Source organism: Carassius carassius, chromosome 2, assembly GCF_963082965.1.
Source record: "Carassius carassius chromosome 2, fCarCar2.1, whole genome shotgun sequence".
Lineage (NCBI taxonomy): Eukaryota > Metazoa > Chordata > Actinopteri > Cypriniformes > Cyprinidae > Carassius > Carassius carassius.
Window position 1 is genome coordinate 29,544,212 of NC_081756.1, and position 20,933 is coordinate 29,565,144.

Consider the following 20,933-nt stretch of genomic DNA (forward strand, 5'->3'; position numbering starts at 1 on the left):
GGGTCTGGGCTGGTGATTAAATATTGAGAATGAATAACATGTTGGGTCTAGGTGCAATCGACAGGGCACACAAGCAAGTGACTCAAAGACTGGCTTATGCATTGGTCTGTCACATAGTGAGACCTGGACATGTGCCTTTTTTTCCATTTAACCAGCTGATACTTTGCTATTTGTTATGAGACACACACCAATCAGTGTGTGAACTCAACACCACTGAGTTTTCTTGTTAAGGTGGTTTTAGTTTCAGTTTGTTGTCCTGGTGTATAAAGTGCCTAGTCGGCAGGCAGGTAAGCACTTCGATCTGTTTCTCCTGGACTGAGGTGAGGGAATGTGGGGTAAAATAGTAGAGCAATGCAAGTTGGCCTAGCGATTGGTACATGTGCACTGAACCATGTGTGCATGCAGGCAGCATGAGTTTTGAATTCGGCTTGTGACATTTCCTGTTCCCCTGTTCCTTTTCCTCTCCTCAGTTGTATAACTGGCAACGAGATGAAAACAAAATACTTTTTTTTTTTTAAAGTTTATTTTAATTTTAACCAGCAAGTATTTATCATAAGTGACAGTAAAGACATTTTTTATATATTTTATAATGAAGTTTAAAAATATTTCTATTTCAAATAAATGCTGTTCTTTTGAACTTTATATTCATGAATAAATGCATCAGTTTGCACAAAAATACAAAGCAGCACAGCTGTTTTCAACACTGATGATGATGATGTTGATGATGATGATAAAATATTTTGTGGGTACCAAATTAAAATTAGGATCATGTCATGTGAAATGGAAGACAGGAGTAATGTCTGCTGAAAATTCTGCTTTGGCATCACAAGAATAAATTACATTGTGAAATACAAAAAACAAAACACACACACACACACACATATATATACAGTATATAATATTGTAATAATGTTTCACATTTTTATAACATTCACAATTGTATAAAGTTCCATTAGTCCAACCCTTGTAATATCAGCACACAAGTGTAGCAAAATTTGCAAGAATAAGAATAATACTATGGTGTTGGAAATTAGTCATTAGAAATTGTATGAATAATATTGTGGTTATGATGATATTTTTCATACTTTGTAATGTAAACCAATCCACTGATATCTGTGATAAAAACCTCATATTATGTAGACGTTATCAGTTAGTATTAGATCACAGCTCAGACAGCAGATGCTTGGCCAGCACTTTCATATGCAGTCAGAGAAATCAAAGTCTCGAAAAGACCATAGCGATGGGTCAGTGAGGTGTGATTGTTTTTTTTTTTATCTGTGTGTCCTGAAACATTTACTGTTCCCCGACAGCTCTATCGCTGGCCATTTGTGATTTGTAGTTCATGTGCAGATGTGTTGCTGAGAGACGTTTTAATGTGAAGGGTGAGACGCTTCTCAGTCTGTCTCTGCGGGTTTATGGAGGAGCTCCATGTCTGCGTCTCAATCTCTGAGACCTCCCCCCGTGCTCCCAGACTCCCTATCTCTTCACTTAACAAGCCTGAGGTCATGAAGAAATGGCACAGTGCCCCATTTAACTCAAGGTCAGGTCCCTGAGCTGATTTGCCGTGCGCTGTCGTAAGAGCCTGACAATAAAAGCAGGGATGGAATCGCTCTCTCTCATGTTAACCTGAATTGGTTAGCTTGCTTTTTTACTGTATGTCTCCTGACAGCTATAGGCGGACAGATACTGATCATAGTGTAGGGGAAAGTATTACAGCATGTGGACTGAATGAGAGTGTCAGAGAGTCTGTGCTGTGGCCGTGGTGGCTATGAGGAATGTCTTTAAAGTGAGATCATTTCATTTTCTTAATAAAAGATGACATACCTCTGAAGTCCCATCTGCATGCCACTGCACGGCCTGGAGCTGGTCTGAATGGGCAAATCGATGGAGCGATATCATGCTTTGAGGTCATGGTTTGGGATTTTTCAGGGCTTCTCTTGAGGTAATTCCCACTGGCTGAATCTCAGATCTCATTGGAAAGGGGAAAATCTTAAGTGTAAAAAAATTAAATATCATTATACTAGGTTAATAGTGTATGCCAGTGTTAGTCTTGCCGCTGGTATGTGCAATGCTCTCATGTGTCAGTGGGGAAACAGAGCAGCCAGTTTGACGGACAGATTAAGGAAGGCCTGTGGACCTTTACCATATGTCGAAGTGTGGTTAGCTCACAGATTGTCACGTCCATCTCAGCCTTCCCACCTCATCACCCTGGAGACTTGAGCGTGAGGTTTATTAGGAGTGAATGGTGTGGTCGGGGTGGCGCGTGCCTCAGGAGTTCTGTTGTCTCATGCGCTCTGTGAAAGCACCTGTGTAACAATGAAAGTCTTCAATGTTTGTGGTGGCACAGGGCACATCATTGAGGAGAAGGCATTGTTAAAACACATCTGCTGTGCCATCTGATCTGGCTCAGTGTCGTGTCTTCAAGGCCATATTTCATTTCTCTCTTTAACAATGTGGAGCCCACCAGGGGTATTTCTACCCCAGGGGGTACTTAATCAGATTCCAGTGGGGGTACTTGAAAAATTTTTTAGACTTTTTGTTATACACCTGGTACTGGTTTTAACTTGTTATAAAAAAATAAATAAAATAAATACAAAAATTACAAATTGCTGATGTTTCCTACTTATTGGGCTTCTGCTGTATTAAAAAATCCATCATAAAAAGAGGTGCACCTACATTTTTGTTACTTTTGTTAAACATACCATCTGAATGTCATTTATGAATAAATTAGGTATTTATTTTAAGATTAGTTGAACTTTCAAAACTTAAGAGACAAACAAGCCCAGGAATCTTATTATAAAGTGAGGATGCTGGTTTTCTTTTTTTCCCCACAGTATATTTAAAATTAAATGGGCATCATCATGTCCACTTCAATTAATAATAATAATAATAATAATTAATAAACATTATAATTATTATAATTATTATGACAGTTATGTTTTAGTATGCAGTAGTAATGGTCTAATAATGAATACCTTTGTAATGCTTCATTTATATTATTATTATAAAAAATATTATTACAATTATGTTTTAGTATACAGTAATAATGGCCTTATAATAAATACAGTTGTAATGGCTCATTTATAATAATAATAATAAGAAGAAGAAGAAGAAGAAGAAGAAGAAGAAGAAGAAGAAGAAGAAGAAGAAGAAATATTATATAAGTTCAAAGAAGGGCTGTAGAGATGCATGAGAAAAAAATAACAAAGTGAAGGCCTCAAAAAGAGAAATTAAACAACTCAGACTGCTTGCATATAAATAGTTTAATATTTGCTTCATAAATCAGGTGGTGAGCATTCATTTGGTCTGAGTGAGGCCTTCAGGTTCACACTTGGCCCTGTGTAAACATGTTTTTTAGTCAGTCCTCCCCAAGAGTGATTCATCCACAGAGCCGTAATCAAAAACAATAACCATTGGAAAGCGTAAACGTTTCAGAGCGTCGCTGAGAAGTATGAAATAATAATCTGTGTGTGGCCTGGCGAATGCTGAGAATGCAAACATTTCACAATAAAGTTGTTTAAATAGAGACCTTGGCATCGATGATTAAGAGATAGGACATGCTGTGTTAATTACACCCGCTCATAAAAATAAACCACCGGTTTAAAATATGACTCTCCATACTACGGGATCTAACCTATTAAATGGCAGTGAGGTGTGTTGCTCAGATGAGAAGGAAGGGTGTATTGTTTAGAGTAAAAACACAACATGCTCAGAGGAAGATAGAGAGAGAGAGAGAGAGAGAGAGAGAAAGGCAAAATAGCTGTACAATCAACAAAGGAACCGAGTGTTTACTCTGAACTTAAAGACTTTTGAAATATTCCCCACCATTGTGTGGCATTAGGACAAGAAAACAGCTCGGCTAAGTGCACGTTTATTATTTTTAAACCGTGTGAAAAGTAATATGCTTTAAGGAGTCAGCAGATGTGTTGGTAGGGCTATAGACGGCCCACACATAAAGTTTGAAGTGAGTTAAGTTTCATCAGGGGATGGCGAGGAATGGATTATTTGCCTTCAGCATGGACTTAAGTTTTAAAGTTCACTGCCGGGTGGCCCATTTCTATTATCCAAGTTAACATAAGAATGGAGTATAGGGAGGAGGCAGGGCTAGAAAGAGTGTCACAGAAAAAGAGTCAAAGAGACTGAGTTTGTGGGGGTTACTGGTTTAAATTAACTTCTGCATAGCAGGAACTGTTGCTATCCAAGTCCAAGATTTTCAGGGAATGGTATATCAAGGATGTCAGAGCATTCTTGACACTCCTCAAGGACTGAGCCCAACCAGCTTTTGCGGGCCACACGCCAAGCACACGTTCCCAGTTTAGACGCCTGGCTGGAGAACAAGGAACCCGGTCACAGAAGCGGCACACTCCAACTAATCACGTTACACTGTTTTTGCTTCACATTACACTTAGTTTACCCCTAAAACAGAGTCAAAGGAACCAAGACAACTCTTCAGTCTGAGAAGAGGCATGCCGTTATGAATAAATGTTTGTATACATTTTTTTGTGGATCTTGGAGTGTGTACATGGTGAACGGACTGCGCTTAAAGACATCTGGATGCGATGAAATAGAATTTGTTTAAACAAAATGAAGCCCCTCTCTCTCTCTCCACCTGGAAAGCCACCCAGAGCGCACGCTGCTCATCACTACATACTTGTGCAGTGATTTTAATAGGACTGAATTGACAGATATTTCACTACAGCAGTATAAAGGCTTTTGAAAAAGCATGATGACTTTCACAGCTCTCACTGAAAGAGTCAACATGAATACCGTGACTTTACACATGCCGGAATTGAGGGGAGAAATGGTGGTGCACTTATTCCACTGGGCTTTAACAAATTCAAAACAGGATATGCTGTAATTATGAATGTTATTATAATAATTTATCATAACATTATTTAATAATTAATAGTTAATAATAGTTAGTTAATACTTATCATTACTACTACTACTACTAATACTGCTACTAATTATTATTCACAATTAAAGCATATCTTGTTGTATTGTTTATGTATCTATTTACTTTTTTACATCTTCTTCATTAATAAGAAGAGCACATAAACTACATATTTTATGCCTTCCCTAAAATTATGCCATTATTATTAGTATTATTATTATTATTATTATTATTAATTACATCATATCCTGTTGTAGTGTTCAAGTATCTATTTAAGATCACATAAACTATTTATTTTTATGCTTTTCCTAAAATATTAAATAAATCTATAGTACAAATGATTAATGATAATCTTCATTATTATTAATATTATTATTGAACATGAGTAAATAAGCTACATGGTTTGATGATTTCTTAAAATTTTATATAAATTAATAATAATTACATTCCTCATTATTATTATTATTATTATGTAATATGTATTATAATTTCTGAAATGTAAATATTTTAAATTCTAGAGCTATAAGGATATGCAAAATAATATAATATTCTCAATTAAAATCTTAAAATGGAAGAAAGAAAGAAAAGATGTGAGCTATATTTACAGCTAAAGGAACTATAATGAAGCATTTTTATTTTTACACTCAGTGCTGTTTCTTTTGGCTGCCTCAGCCGTGCATAACATGTATGTAATAAACCATCTGAATGTAAAAAATGTGATCCACTGTATGGCATATTAATCTGCATATTTAATGAGAGACTGCTAATAAAGGGGCCAGATAAAAGGAAAGTGTGCAAAAAGCTGTTCGCAAATAAGAGACACCTATGGATTGATCAGCCTCTTAATTCTATTTTAACAAATAGTCCAGGAGTCTTGGAAAGCAATGCGGAAACATGACTAGGATAATAAGCATCATGGGCATCATGCAAGCTAATCAGACTTTTAAGAGGAAATGATTTTTGGTTTTGCAGAAAGAGCAAAAGAAGGATTGACATTAAGCTGAAATTTAAGCGTTAATTTTTATGCTAATCTTCCATCAATCTCCACGTGATGCAATTTGCTCCCCTGCTCTGCAGATATGAAATTGTCCCACTCACAGAGAAAATGTCAGCTTGCCAGACCCTGAAAGCTTGTAATTTATTAGGTATGTTTCTATTAGTATGTGTCACACTTGTTAGCCAGCCTTTCTCTCTCTCATGCACACTCCTGTACGCAGACTAGCGCTTCATGTGTGTCCTGCTCAGCCTGCGGCCTTAAAGAGTGTCGGTTGCACCTTATTTTACACTACGTGTACTAACATGTACTTATAGTGTACTTAGAGTGTATTTATCTAAGAAAGTTCTGGTAATACAAGGTAACTACATGGGGTAGGTTTAGGTTTAGGGGTAGGTTCAGGGTTAGTACCTAGTTATTACATAGTTATTGTAATTACTATAGTAAGTACATAGTATGTACATGAGGAACAGGACTGTAAAATAAAGTGCTACCAGAGCGTCTCAGCTCAGTGGCTGTAGCACCAGGGCATTCATGTGTTATCATATATCGGGCGGTCCTTGCCCTGTGGACAAAAGGCTGTTTAATACAATTTAATGACATTCCTGAGCAGGAGGGAGAAAGGGGGGAAAGAAAGGGTGAAACCCAGATTAAATTAGCATTTGTGGTTTTTATAGTTCACCCATGCAAAACTTAGCAACAGAAGTGCTTTGTCTCCACCCCTACAACCCGTTTTTTCCACTTTTTTATTGTCTCTAGATGAAAAAGAGCGACAGCATAGTATGGGAGTTAAAGTAAGAGTTAAGGAGGATAAACCAACGACAACACAGGTTGCAGCTCATAACTTGTCAGCGACGCGCTCATGTTCCCCAAAGGCCACAGCGTGATTGATTTTCTATGTGGCCCAGTGATGTCATCCATAAGAGACAAGAGGAGCTGACAGCCGATGCGTTTGAGCATCTCTGTGCTTGTGCCGCTTACCGACACGGGTTTCTTTGTCTTCATCTGTCTCTGCCTCCTTTTACACATCTCTATCTCTCTTCTTTCCATCACCTCTCTCTCTCTCACTCTCTCAAGCACACACCCTCCCCTCATTTCCTCCATGTTTGTGTTGTGTAAGGAAGCCAGTGCCGGGCATCCAATGTTACACTCAGTTACACTCAGAAGGTTTGGATGCAATTCACATATAGGTCAATTAAATGCGCCAACATCTGCTCTCTTCTAACCATTTGCATACAGCATTCATATGTTAATGATGTCCCTTGTTTTGTGTGTGTATGTTTGTGGGTGTGTTTTTCACTTCCTCCCCTCCTCCCTGTCTCTTTGTAAAAAAAATAATAATAATAAAAAGAAAAAAATCAGACATTTTTTTAATTCAAACTGCTTCATGTGGTGACTCCAAACCGGATAGGGCTGTCCTATTTTTATTTCCTCTCCCTCACTCTTGCTGAAAGCAGAAACTCTTTTACTGCGAGCGGCGGGCTGGTTCAGCTGCCATTGGCCCTGATTTGAACAAGAATCCTTCCACTGTAGCTGCAAAGGAAGTCCTTGCCTTTGGAAAGCAGCTTAATGCCTTATAAATCAGTGATGAGGCAGATGGACCAGCGATAATCTATTTAGAATGCCTCACAGCAAATATTGTCGTACAGATGATTAGAGATTGAGCTATTTTAACTCGGCCTTCTTCGCCCTCTCAGCAAATCTTCTGCTTCTGTGAATGATTTAAATTGGAGAGTTTCCTCTCTTCCCCTTTCCACCCTAAATATATCTGTGTTTTCGAAGCACTCGCACAGGGAAGTGTACGTGTTTTACGGCGTCATTTTCTTGGCAGGCTTCAATGGCGTGCCGCGGAACAAAGAGAGCAGGGAGATGGGCCCGAGCCAACAGGCTAATGACAAAACACACGCTTCTTAACCCGATATTAGTAGGGGGACGCGGAAGTATGTGAGGGCTGTGACCACCCATTTCACTTTGGTGGTCGATAGGTCCCGATTTAGCAAGAGACCACAGAAGACGGGCTGGACGATGGATGGATAGAGAGAGAAGGAGGGAGGGTGGAGTGCGAAAATGAAGTGGAGGTTGTCAGATGTGGCAGCTGCTTGGAATCCTGATAAATATAAGTCCTTATTGATCGGCTGAAAATGAAAGATCCCAGAGTGGCGTGCAGTATTTAGCTTCTTGTCTGCCGAGCGCGTCAGCGGTGGCCTTGCCTCGCTGGGATAGATTTTCAGCAGCGCTCTGAGACACGGCTTTGATTTCATCTTTAACCTTTTTCTGGCTGCTTTTCCTTGACCTCTGTGCCACTTCTGTGATTCAGTGAATTTGTTACATTTGGCCTGACATCCTCTCTCTCTCTCTTTCTTTCTTGCTGACAGAGTAAAGGCTCATCGCCAGTGTCATCGATTGTTGCCGTACAGACTCAGTGGTGGGGTGAGTCACGGACTCTTCAACCTGACGGGCCCCGGACCAGTATGCAGTTAGAGTGATCAGGTAAGCAAACGTTCACCTCACGCCCCTTCTTTTGGTAGTTGTAATGTAACACCATTACTGGACCAGACACGGGGCGCACATTCAGCCCGCTGATCCCAGATCTGTGTGCTTGAGTGGTCCTTGGATAAGAGTGAAGCATGCTCACTAACCCGCTGGTCTCAAATCATCAGTGTCAGGATGAGATTAACTGATCCCAGAGTCTGATCCCTAACAGACAGTCCATTTTAAGTGGCATGTTTTGTGCTGAACAGTTGTAATCTTCTCCTGCGATGTGTCTTTAAGCCGAACACATGAATGACGTATATAAAAGCTCAATTTAGAGCAATTGCTTCTCCAATTTGCTCTTCTAAGTCTTTTCAGTGACATGTTTCACATGTGGCCATCATGAATTTTCAGAGAAGATCTCAATACTTATAAAAGATATTCAAAAGGTAGAGGAGACTAGAACCAGTTACTAGAAAATTTTCAGATAAAAGTCTAGCAGTGGTTTGTATGTCAGTTGTTTCATGAAATCTAAATAATTTGATACATTTTTATCAAAATTAGCTAAATTATAATATTACAAAATTACAGTAAGTATATGCCATAGGATCTACACTAATTTTCAAGTAAGGTGTTTTTATTTTTTACTTTATAATATTTGTACTTTATTCATGATACATGAAATTTGATCAAAAGTGACATTGAAGACACCGTATTTCACATAAATGTGTTTGAACTTCCTGTTGATCAAAGAATCCTGAAAAAGCGTATTACAGTTTCCACGAAAATTCAGACCAGAGTCAGCTATAAAATGATAAATGATTTTAACTGAAAAGTTTATTTGTTTTCAGTATAAATTCTTCCCATATTTGTCAGGTCAGGGTAAGTTTTTTAATGTTTTAAATGTTATAAATCTATTCTGTTTACAAATTAAAATATTTGTTTATTTTTAATTATAATAAATCATTTTACTGTGTTTCTTTGCTTAATTAAAGGCAGATTTTATTGGGACAGCTTACCTCATATACTATGATGAAAATCCTGTTTTTTAGGAAAAGTGAATACATAAACTGATTCTAAATAATATAACCAGCCAGAGAAATATTCACTTGGGTGAAAAGTGTGATTAAAATCGTTATGCATTTTATTGCATATTTGGGTAAAAAAAAAAAAAAAAAAAATTACACGTTTGGTCTTTAAAGTAATGATTTATATTTTAAATGTTTTTTTTGTTAAGGGGAAATAAGGGGTAAAAGCAGCCTATGAATAAAAAGTCTTCTCCTCCTCCTCCTGAACAATGCTCCAGCACACTTTTAGATAGGTTATAAATCCCTTATGAGAGAGCCTGCAACAGCTGTTGGCAGACATACTAGATATGAGAATAGCAGCATAGGATGAACGAGCATTAAAAATTAATATGCTATTTAGTCTAGGTGTATTTTAGGTATTTGACATTTTCGTGTCGGGGACAGACTAAATTTAATCATAGTACAGAAAATAAAAATAAATAGATAAATAAATAAATAAAACCAGAAAAAAAAAGATAGTGAAGGGTTGTTAGAGAGCTATAAGCGTAGGCCGTTTTTTTTTTTTTTATGGTCACCCTTTCATTCAGTAATGATAGGTGTTAAGACATCTTTTATGGAGGAGACCGGAGCCCATTATGAGCACGGTAATAATTAGCACATAGCACAAAGGGAACCGTTTGCCTCTTAAGCCTATGCTTAATGCTTTTTTGTTGTATTGTTTTGCTATTTTTATTTCTATTTATTTTGTTTTCTGGTGTTTTTTCCTGCTCTTTTGTGTTTTGTTGAATGGTTAAAGGACCATTATGTGTGTGTGTGTGTGTGTTTGTAGATGAGACCGTGAAAGTGGAAATCCCAGCTTCAGAAGTGATTAATTACTAATACTCCCTCAGAACATCTCTCTATCCCTGACTATCTAATCACACTGAAATCTAAGACATGTCCTGAGAGGAGAAGAGATGACAGGGCTACATGGACCATCTTTCTCTCTTCATTGTAACTTTATCAATCTTTCTTCTTTTCCCTTAAAGGAACAATTCAACCCAAAATGAGAAATTTACTCACCTTTTTTTTTTTACGTATGTCTTTCTCTCTTCTGTAGAGCACAAATAAGTTATTTATATCAGAATGTTCCATAGATTCCATACATTGACCACAGCTGACAAGCAAGATTTTCAGTAAATAGTGAATTTTAGTACAATCAGTACATTTCAGTATGTTCTTCACACAAAGCTATTTTCATAGAATGCAGCTTTTGGATTGTTTTTAATGATAACGTAAATGATAACCTTTGAAGACAGACCTGTTGTGAGCAAGGAGTTTGCTAATCAATAGTATATGTTTTTTTGGAATACATCAACTTTATTTTAACTTATTTATTATAATTATTAGCGTAATTCTCGGTGAAAAACAACATAACCGATGATTTTGCAAAAAATAAATAAAAAATGTTTCCACCAATCACAGAATTGCAACAATTTTGCCTATAGACCCGCCAACTCCCATGAAGCACTGCAAATGATGCTATACATGGATTTCTCGGCGACGTCATCACTGCTTGCACACGCAACCAAGAGGCAAAAGACCCGCGCTCTTCGTACCGGTGTAAATGGTTTAGGTGGTGGTGTTGTCGCTAGTCAAAATGCCAAGGAGTTGTTGCGTTGTCAATTGTACCAACCGAGCCAGTGCTGGGTGTCAGATGTTCAACGTGCCTAGGGGGAAGCATGTTTTTTTTTACAGTTGGACGTTTTACATAATGTTATATTAATAATATATTAATATGAAACACAAACAAACAGATCCAACTCTGAAATTGCAATTTATTATTGAGTCAACAAGAAATTACAAACAATGCGAAATCTACGTTAATTACAATGTTCTTTTACTGAACTCGGCATAACAGATAGCGGTTTTCTGCCTCCTGGATGCGCGCGCATCCGGTATTGTTTGTATACAAGAAACCCGTGTATTGTGATTTTTCCTATGCTGGGTATCAAATATTAAATTTGTGTGCATATATATACATTTAAATTAGGGCTGCAACTAACGATTATTTTGATAATCGATTAATCTGTCGATTATTTTTACGATTAATCGATTAATCGGTTTATGTACTTATATTTTAGTTTTTTCCATTTTTTCCCCAAGTAAATTATTAATAAATGGTCTTTATCATTCAGCATAGATTTAAGAGATTTTAACCATTTTGCACTGTCATATCCTCATCAAAAATATACCTGGAGTTGTTTTATTGTGTTAGTAATCCTTTGTCGAACTCTTCTGCAATCAGAACACTGACCCATACTCTAGCAAATTTCACAAGGAGATTTCAAATAATGTTTTCACCATGGCAGTCCTTAGAGCTCCTAAAGTAGTTTAACATCCTGAACAAAGCTTATTAAGGAATCTTTCAGAACATATTTTCACGAAGAATAAGGATAAAACAGAATAAAATTGCAGTGCATTGTATTTTATTATTTACTGGGAAAAAGCTTTATAGCTTTTGCTGTGAAATTGTAAACAATCCTTCAAAAAAAGTGCCAATGGCATGAAACCTGAATGGAACTCACAATTTAAAGTAAAATCCATCAGAAGGTTGTCCAGAAAAAAAAAATAGGACACACAAAAAACCTGCTGTGTGAAAAAGAGCAGTGAATAATACTTAGAAAAAAAAAGTGCATTTCAAATATCTACATTTACCTCTCTCATTCAGTCATAATTAGGCTGCACGACTGAATTTTGAACTGGTAAACGACAAACCGATCACAGAACATGTTTGTAAAGCTTTAAATGTTAACTGTTAAAAAGCAATGTTATCAGCTTTTACGACTAAACATTTGCAAACAACATTGTACTGGAGAATCTGCACAAATGAAAGTCTTAGGGGCCGTTCACAAATCGCGCCTAAAAACGCGTGGAAAACGCTAGGCGCACCGCTTTCTCCTCCTTTCCCAAGCGCTCGGGCAGAAGCGCCCCTGAGGCGTCTGCCTTTGTTAAGCAACCATGACGTGCTCTCTCCTTGAAGACGCGGAAATTTCAGCAAAGGATAAATGGATTTGCAGCTCAAAAAATCGCTTGCAGTAGCTCTGCTACTAAATTTATTTCAAAATGGAAATCCATATACAACTATGATCAGCTGTTCCTTTCATCTTGACTGAGCTTTTAACGTTGTTACGGGAAAGGATGAAGCTGATTGGTTAGTTCTTGTCACATGACCCGCGGTGCGGTTGCGGCATTCTGAAAAGTTTAAATGTTTTTAACTCGATGCGCTGCAGTGTTGGAAATAACGAACTTGAGCGCGCAAAAGACGCGATATGTGAACGTCCCCTTAAACAGTGCAGTAGTGCAGAGTTTACAGGTTACTCTTCTTTTTTAAAGGCTCAATGTAAAGTACTCCCACATCACGCTGAATGCTGCAGACATGATGTCTATGGCTGCAGAGACGCTGTTCGGGAAGCACGTGACATAAAACAAGGCCAGCTATTGGCTATTCGCTACTTCTCCTGTTGTACTGGCTGAGTAAAACCTCCGGTGGCTCATTACTGCCACACTTTGGTCACCGCAGATTTGAAATATGCACGAAATGAGCCGCTAACGGCAAATAAAAGTTATTTAGCAACGAATCGATGACTAAATTAGTTGACAACTATTTTAATAATCGATTTTAATCGATTAAATCGATTCGTTGTTTCAGCTCTAATTTAAATATGTTATTGTGAGTTTTGTTATGTGAGATTGATTGATTGATTGATTGATCATTCCCAAAGCTTCATGGGATTCTTTTTGTGTGTTTTTTAAATCCTTTGTCAAATCCTCAAATCAAATCAAATTTCTGTTGCTCTCTACAGCTACAGAAGACTTGAAGTAGATCACATTAGCCACATGGACCACATTTGTGGAGCATGAATTATACATTTTAATTATTTTGCTCCTTTTTGGAGCTTGACAGCTCAGTCCTCACTTTCCACTTTCCAATTTCATTGTATAGAAAACAGCAGTTTAGACATTCTGCTACATTTCCCCTTTTGCATTCCGCAGTGTGTAGTTGAGTAAAAGTTGCAGAATTGTATTTTCAGATGAACTATTATTTTAACCACCCTTCTTTGGTTTGCTCTTTCTCTTCATTCTCTCCATCTTCTGTAACATTTTTTCAGTCAGTCCGTATGTGTCGCGCCTGGATTTTTGTAACATGCTCCACTCCTCCGTATATCTCCCTCTCTCTTTTTCTCCTTCTCTCAGGTGTTATATATATACACACACTGTTACTCCCTGAGGTAATATTTAGCAATAGCATGTTTAACACCACAACCCTCCAGTCACAGATTCTCACATCATGCTTAAAAAACAGAGACGGGTGACATGTTTCTGAATCTACTGCTTTTCTATCTCTGAGGAAAACATGGCTTTTATTTAACAGTTATAGCTATAACAGGATCACACACACACATACACACACACACACACACAACAAAAAACAGACAGAAAAAATTCTGAAGGCAGGGATAATTTCCATGGATATCTCTCACTACAAAGAAAGCTGAAAATCAAAGCATTGCTGTCATTTAAAGAAAGAGAGACTTTTCAAATGACACTCTTCATTTTTATTTTAATATATATATATATATATATATATATATATAATTGTTTTTTTTTTTTTTTTTTTTTTTCCAGCTGGTGAAGTATTTGCATAGCTGAAGTTAGCAGTCTCTCTTGACAGGCTAGGGAGAACAAACAAAACCGCTCTCTCTAGAGACTCAGCCACGTAGGGTGATGCAAGCATACTGTACATATATTAACAGCACATTGTAAGATCACTAACTATCAGAGTGAGCCGTTACCCGAAGTCCTCAATTTTGTTAATTTCTGAGCAGAGAAGTTGACAGCCTGGTGTCACTGTTGTCAGGGTTGCATGAAAGTAGCCATGTTTGATGTGCTCAAGCTACTCAGTGTACATGTGTGACGGAGTCCTCGGCCCCTTCGGGTCAGCGTTTGTGGGAGCGTGTGTTTCCCCTTGTGTCAGGAGGGCTGGACTGTCAAGAGTGGATGTGCCTTTGAGGTCGTGGCACAGCAGATTAGTGTCTATTCTTATCATTGAAATCGAGTCTACGCTCCCTTTGAAAAACATATTGTACACATCCCCTCTCTCCCCCCGTTGCCCCTGACGACAATCTGAGGAGCTTCCCCGAGCCGTTGGTGGAGAGCGAGCGAGGGAGACAGGAAAAAAGACAGAGAGAGAGAGAGAGAGAGAGAGAGAGAGAGAGATCATCAGGGGACAGCGGAAGGAAGGGTTGTCCGTCCCGAAACCCTCTCCCACATCATCAGAGTGTGATCGCAGCTGGGTAATTGATATATGGCTGTGGCTGTCTCTTCTCCTCACCCTTGTTAAGTTCAACTTATCTACATTTCACCCCTTATTTCTCCACTCTCATTATATTCCCCCGCAGATATTGACTGACTGGTGCGGCCTGTCCTCCTGAAAATATAAATCGAGGATGAAACAAGTGAGCGCTTGTGCGCGTGACGTTGAGGAAGGGGGGCTGCCTTTATTCCGATGCCTAACCCTTGACTGTTATCAAAGTAACTTCCAGCTTATTAGTAACAAAAGGCCTTTTTCTCCTGCTCTCACCCCCCACCCCCCTCCTCCTTTGTGCGGGCCGTTTTCACTAGCGCTTCCTGAATTAAACTGCTGGCTTCCTGTTCTTTTATATGCATGGCCACATCTGGGGGAGCTTGCTCGCAGCCCCGCTGCTTAATAACAATCACCTTCCCTTTCAGTCGCCCCTGATTGTTTCTAATTCACTCTGACAGATAGTGGCTGACAAGCCGCCTGCGCCTCCTCCCTCCGTGACCCCGGCTCACTCACCATACTTATACCGCCTGTCATTTTTAATATTTGATTTCGCTTTTAAAGTTATGTGTTTTAGTCCAGTGATGAAATCAGTGTTTAACCGAAACACAAAATGGATCTCTCTATTCACTTTTTCTAGGCTTCTTTTTTGGCACCGGCTCGCTCTTTTCCTGCTCTTTCTTCCTTCGCTGTCTCTCTCTGTGTCTCTGTTCATTTGAGACAATGGGACAATGTGAAGGTGGTTTAAATGCCACGTGGCGTAGCATGATGGTGTATAGTGCTATGTCATTGTGGAAATCTTTTTTTTATTATTATTATTTTTTCTGATCAGTCCATCTGGGCTTTTGTTCTGGGGGAATAATAGCTGGTGGATTGGATGGAGTCATGGCCATGCTTTCCATGTATTAATGTGAAGAGAGTGTGAAGCACAGCAAACACTTTATTCAACAATTATTCATCAGTGGCTTCAGGCTCATAGATTTGTGGTGGTTCCACTCAAGTCATTCTCAGTTGATATCCATTAAAGACATGTAGACATGCATTATTTATATTTATTTTTGACTGCACTGGGCCACTACTAGATTGCTGAGAGAATGGATGGATGCACTGACAGCTAGATGGATTGCATTTTCGGAGAAATCCATTCAGTTATTTGATCAAAGTACAACCCAACTTTGATTGAATATAAACATTTTTTTTAAGTCAGTTCAGTGATAATGTCTTAGATGTGGTTCCTGTTGCAGTTCATATGGTCTCAAAGTAAAAAGATGGAAGTATGAAGATAAAATAAGATAACGTTTTGATTCAGTCAGAGGAACATTAAAATAATGTTACAATACTGCTTATGTAAATTATTAGCAAGAAACATCAGCAGTGTATTATCATCATCATCTTATTATTTTTGTTATATTTTATATATGTTCCTCTGACCAAATCAAAACTTACTTTATTCATAATTTCATGCATCATTGAAGCATATTATGTATTTAGTGATTTTTATTCATGTTAATCATATATTAATATAATAATAATAATAATAATAATAATAATAATTAACAGGAATTTTATTACGTTCTGACATTTATATAAGCAACCTACAAAATGTGTTTTATTTTAATTTTTTATTTTTTGAGGACAGTTAACGTTTATTGTTCAGTTTTTGTTTATAAGATTAAATCGCAATATGATATTCATTTATGGATACATTTCACATTAAAAAGGCCTTGAAGGTTAAAAAAATATATCAAAGCCAAAAAGAAAGTGTGTAAAGCGGAGTAAAAGAATCTGCTGAGAAACATCTTCCTGCGTCTTGCCATCTTTCTGTATAGCACTTTACCTTAAACTATGGTACGGTACAGTTTCAGAGCAATTTTAATCAAACACCCCCAGCCTCACATGCTCACATCCTTTTTTTTTTTTTTAAAAGCACCATGTATAGTTCTTTAATCAGTCAATAACTGAGTCTGAGCTATCATAATGCACCCCTCACACTTCCTGTTGTTCAAACACTATCACAGCTGAAATCAATAGAATTGTATTTTTAACTCACTTCAATCAAAACGCCCACACTGTTTGTATACTCTGCTCTCTCCATCAATAGCGTTAAGACCAAAAACTAAACTATTGCGTTGATGTTCAACCTAAGAACACACAGGCGTCACTATATTCTGGGAAGCGACAGTGCCTTGGGCGTGCCCAAGTCCAGCTTTTTTTTTTTTTTTTTTTTTGAATGACAAAAACAGAACTAATTGGAGAACCACTGCATGTTTTCACTAAAGGCACAATTTAATTACATTTGAACCGAGAATGAGTATTTTGGGAATGTGATATATTCATTCGAACAAATAGAGCGAAAGAAATGCAATATTTGTTTTGCTTTGATTAGCAGATTGGCAGGGATTTTGTTGTTGTTTTTCAGAAAGGAACCAAACATCTTTCTCAAATCCAAAGTTTTGGGTTCCTGTTTTACCTAAAAGTGCAAGACTTCAGGTTCAACAACTGCATCCTAAGGTGATAATACCACCATTTAGATCATAATAATCCTTATCCTGAGGGTCTGTGATTGTGGGCTATGTACATTAGCCTGCTTGTAGCCTTCTCTGTCCTGTAGTAGCACCGCTGATAAATACTTTATTAATAACTTTTTAAATAATGTGAAATGTATTGTTGCCTCTGAGGCTGTATAAACATAAAGGAATTTATTTGTCTTTAACAAAGCATGATTAATGCATATTAGTGTGGGGATTCCTAATTCTCGCAGTCTACTCTTCCCCGCCCAATAAAAAAAGAAGAAAAAAAGACAAAAACACACCCATCAGCATTCAATATTTATGGCATAATATTAATGCTTTTGTAAAGGAAAAGTTATTAATCCTCTGATTAACAACTGATTAACCTTTTTATTAAACACGTGATCCGTGCTTCGTGGATTCAGGATGTGTCGCTCAAGTGTGCTGCGGAATAATTATTTTTTGGTGTTTATAATTGCAAAAATTGCATGGATGAACAGTTTTCATGGCCTTTTTTCTTTTCAAACATGCACAGATAGAGACAGATACGGTGTTGCCGACACAATATGTTGTCGATGTGAAGCGACCCCAGAGCATCTTACAAAAAAAAAACTAAATACAGCAGGATCTGTGGACAATGAGGTTTAATTCTCACATCCGTTTATTCCTGTGTTATTGGCGTGTGTGGGAAAATAGAATGCACGCACTGCAAAAGGACAAGCACCCCTGTTTCTCTCTATCTGTCTCTGCTCATCTCACTGCCATTGTGTGTGTATTTTTAGTTTTTTTACAAACATAATTTTTTTTTTTTTATTTATAATGTGTTTTATACCCTGACCCCTGCCATCTATTGTATTGCTATTCTTTAGCTTGCAGAGTCCATCAAAGGCCATAGTGTTGTGAAAACCGACAACAATAGCAGTCTTTGTGTGGAGATGTGTGTGGGGATAAGGGTGTTGGGACGCTTGTTGTTTCTTATGCCTGGTCTTATGATGGATTGGTGCTTGTTCGGTAGGGTGTCTTTGTTAACTTTCTCTCACACTTTCTTTTTAATTTTTTATTTATTATTATTATTTTTTTTTTTTTTCAAATGGATTGATGTTACCTTCAGTGACTTTCCTTCACCTCCTAACTCAGTTTAAGTTCTCCCTTTCTGTCCTGCAGTGTTTCTTCTTTCCTCTTAACCTTTTTCTGCATAGTCCTTCATCTTTGCTTTCTTTTATCGCTCTCTCTCTCTTTCAATCTTCAAGCAAGCAAACTGGCCACCCTGGGAATCCTGGCAGTCAGTCACACACCCCTCCAAAAACAATTATCTTTGAACTTGCTTTTAGTGCTGTTTGTCCTGATTACAGATCATTTTCCCTGTCACATTTCTACTTTTATTGCAGTTTTGCCCTGAATGTTGATCCTATTGAGGTTCAACCTTATTTTACTCGCTGGAACACCCCTAAGACCTGGATTCATCTAATATTCCCCTGTGCCGTTTGCTCTCTCTTTTCAAATTTGATTTTCTTCTATTTCTTTCTCTTTTTTTTTAATGTATAATTTTTTTTTAGCATTATCGTATTGAACTAGACTGAGATCCCAGAATAAACAGTAAGGATGTAATGCCTGTTTTATTTCTGGTGTTAAGGTTTAGGTTGTGCTGTGTGTGTGTGTGTGTGTTTGAGGTACGAGCAGCCATAAGGCATGCTAACTTCAGTCCCACAGGGAAACCCTGCATGTATTTTTAGTTCTCTGCTACGGAGGTGGACTTTGTTGTAATTAAAACCAAGTAAAGGTGGTTAATTCCTTCCTGTGCCTGGCTTTTTCAAATATCAATCTACTTTGTTTTAAACGTATCGACACATATTCGCACGCACCCACACGCATCCTTAAACATAACGCTCTTACACAGACATGCACACGAGCGCGTAAGCCTCTTACAGATCCGATTCCGCATGCAGACATAACATGCGCTGGAGTTGCAAGGAGAGGTTTAGACATGGTGCAGGGCCTTTTTCAATTAGAGTCGTATCGTGCGCTGCCCGATAGGATCGTACTGTAGTGGGTTCGGGTCACTGGTATGATGTGGGATTAGAACCACGTAGTGTTACTGGCAGTCCAGAAAAACTGAAAACATTACAGCAGCCAGACACCTGCAGACAGCTCCCTCCTATCTGCAAGTCACACACTAGAGAGATAATAGAGATGTCTTAGTGAGCTTTACAGAGTGCCAGCATCTCTCTCTCTCTCTCTCTCTCTCTCTTTGTACTGTTAGGGTCAGAGTATTGTATAAGTGTATGGGACTGAGAATTAAAGCTAATCACATACATTCATCTTTAAGGGATAATACACTCAAAAATAAAGATTCTGTCATCATTTACTTTCTCTCTTCTTGTTCCGAACCTGTTTGATTTTATTTCTTCTGTGGAATATGAAAGAAAATAAGATTTATTCATTTAGTTTTTTAGTTACCAAAACTTTTACTTTAACTCTTCAAAATACCATCTTTTTGTATTAGATAGAGAGGAAAGTAAATCATCAATGATGGGTAATAATGCCAGATTTTTTTTTTTTTTTGTATGAACTTTGAAATAGATACTGTTATTTATAAAGGTCTAGAGTTGTGCACTACTGGCCTAATTTAAAATTAGGCTCATATAGAAAATTTTAGTTTAGATTTGGCTCGCAGAGCTTTTTCTCTACTATTATGTGCATGAAACAGAAAAAAAGGACCATGAATTAAAAAAAACACAACAAAAAAAACCTTCCACCTTATTTTAAATGGGTCATATAATGTTGCTAAAAAGAACATTATTTGGTGAAATGAAATTATTTGGTTTAAAACCTGTTAACCTGCACCAGAACGTCCTCGTCCTCAAAGCCTCTCCCACACGCACATGCCAGTGATTATGAATAGATTAAATGAAGCAGGACAAATTTAATCTTGACAAACTATGTATCATTATAAAGATCTAAGCCTCAAGCATCGACGACAGATCGCTGTTTTTCAATGGAAATCTTATAAAGACTGTATTTGCTACATTTGTGTAAGCAGTTCACATAAAAAAATGCTGAAATGAAATGAAAACGCTGTGCATACCAGATCCGTCGTAATAAGGAGTCATAAACACATCCACAGCTGTAAATCCCGGTTTAGTTAGAAAGGTAACGGTCCACTGAACGACATCTCATGAAGCACGTTTAGTCCAACGAAGCAATAACGTTGTAATATGGATCATAATTCCTTTGTTTACATTTCATTTCTTCAGGGACAGAATTGTTTGTGTCCGTTATGGAATAACTCACGGTTGGAAACTGCGTCTTGGTAGTAAAAACACGGCACGGTTTTGCAGCGTACAGTGTCACAAACAGAATGAGGCGATCCACCGGAAAAAAGAATGAATGTAAAATAGGCGGAAAATAGTTTATTTGAATTTGGCGCTCTCTCCTCAGAGCTGGTGACGCGCTCTGACGCACCTGTCAGCTGATGGAGGCGGAATTTACAGCGATCGCAAATTCCTGTCTTTCTTTTTATTTTAGAGAGTTTTTATATATGTGAGCGTGTGTTTTATGTTGAATGTAAATGTATCTGCATGATTACCATCTGTTTGAGTGCAAATCAGCCCAAATCAGCTCGCTATTACTGAATGGTCACGGCTATCAAAGTGAACGCGTCTATATGAATAGAGAGAGTGGATTATTTACT

At 37.7% G+C, this 20,933-nt stretch overlaps 1 protein-coding gene across 8 annotated transcripts in view; it reads left to right on the forward strand.

The window, feature by feature from the left end:
- Positions 1-20,933, forward strand: part of LOC132107935 (zinc finger protein 536-like) — a 199,667-nt gene that overhangs the window by 55,704 nt on the left and 123,030 nt on the right. For 7 of the 8 annotated variants that reach the window (XM_059514296.1, XM_059514322.1, XM_059514330.1 and 4 more), the window contains one exon: positions 8,264-8,378. The gene's annotated coding sequence lies outside the window, so the exon portion shown is untranslated. The remainder of the gene's footprint in view (positions 1-8,263; positions 8,379-20,933) is intronic. The other variant, XM_059514346.1, reaches the window with a different exon arrangement.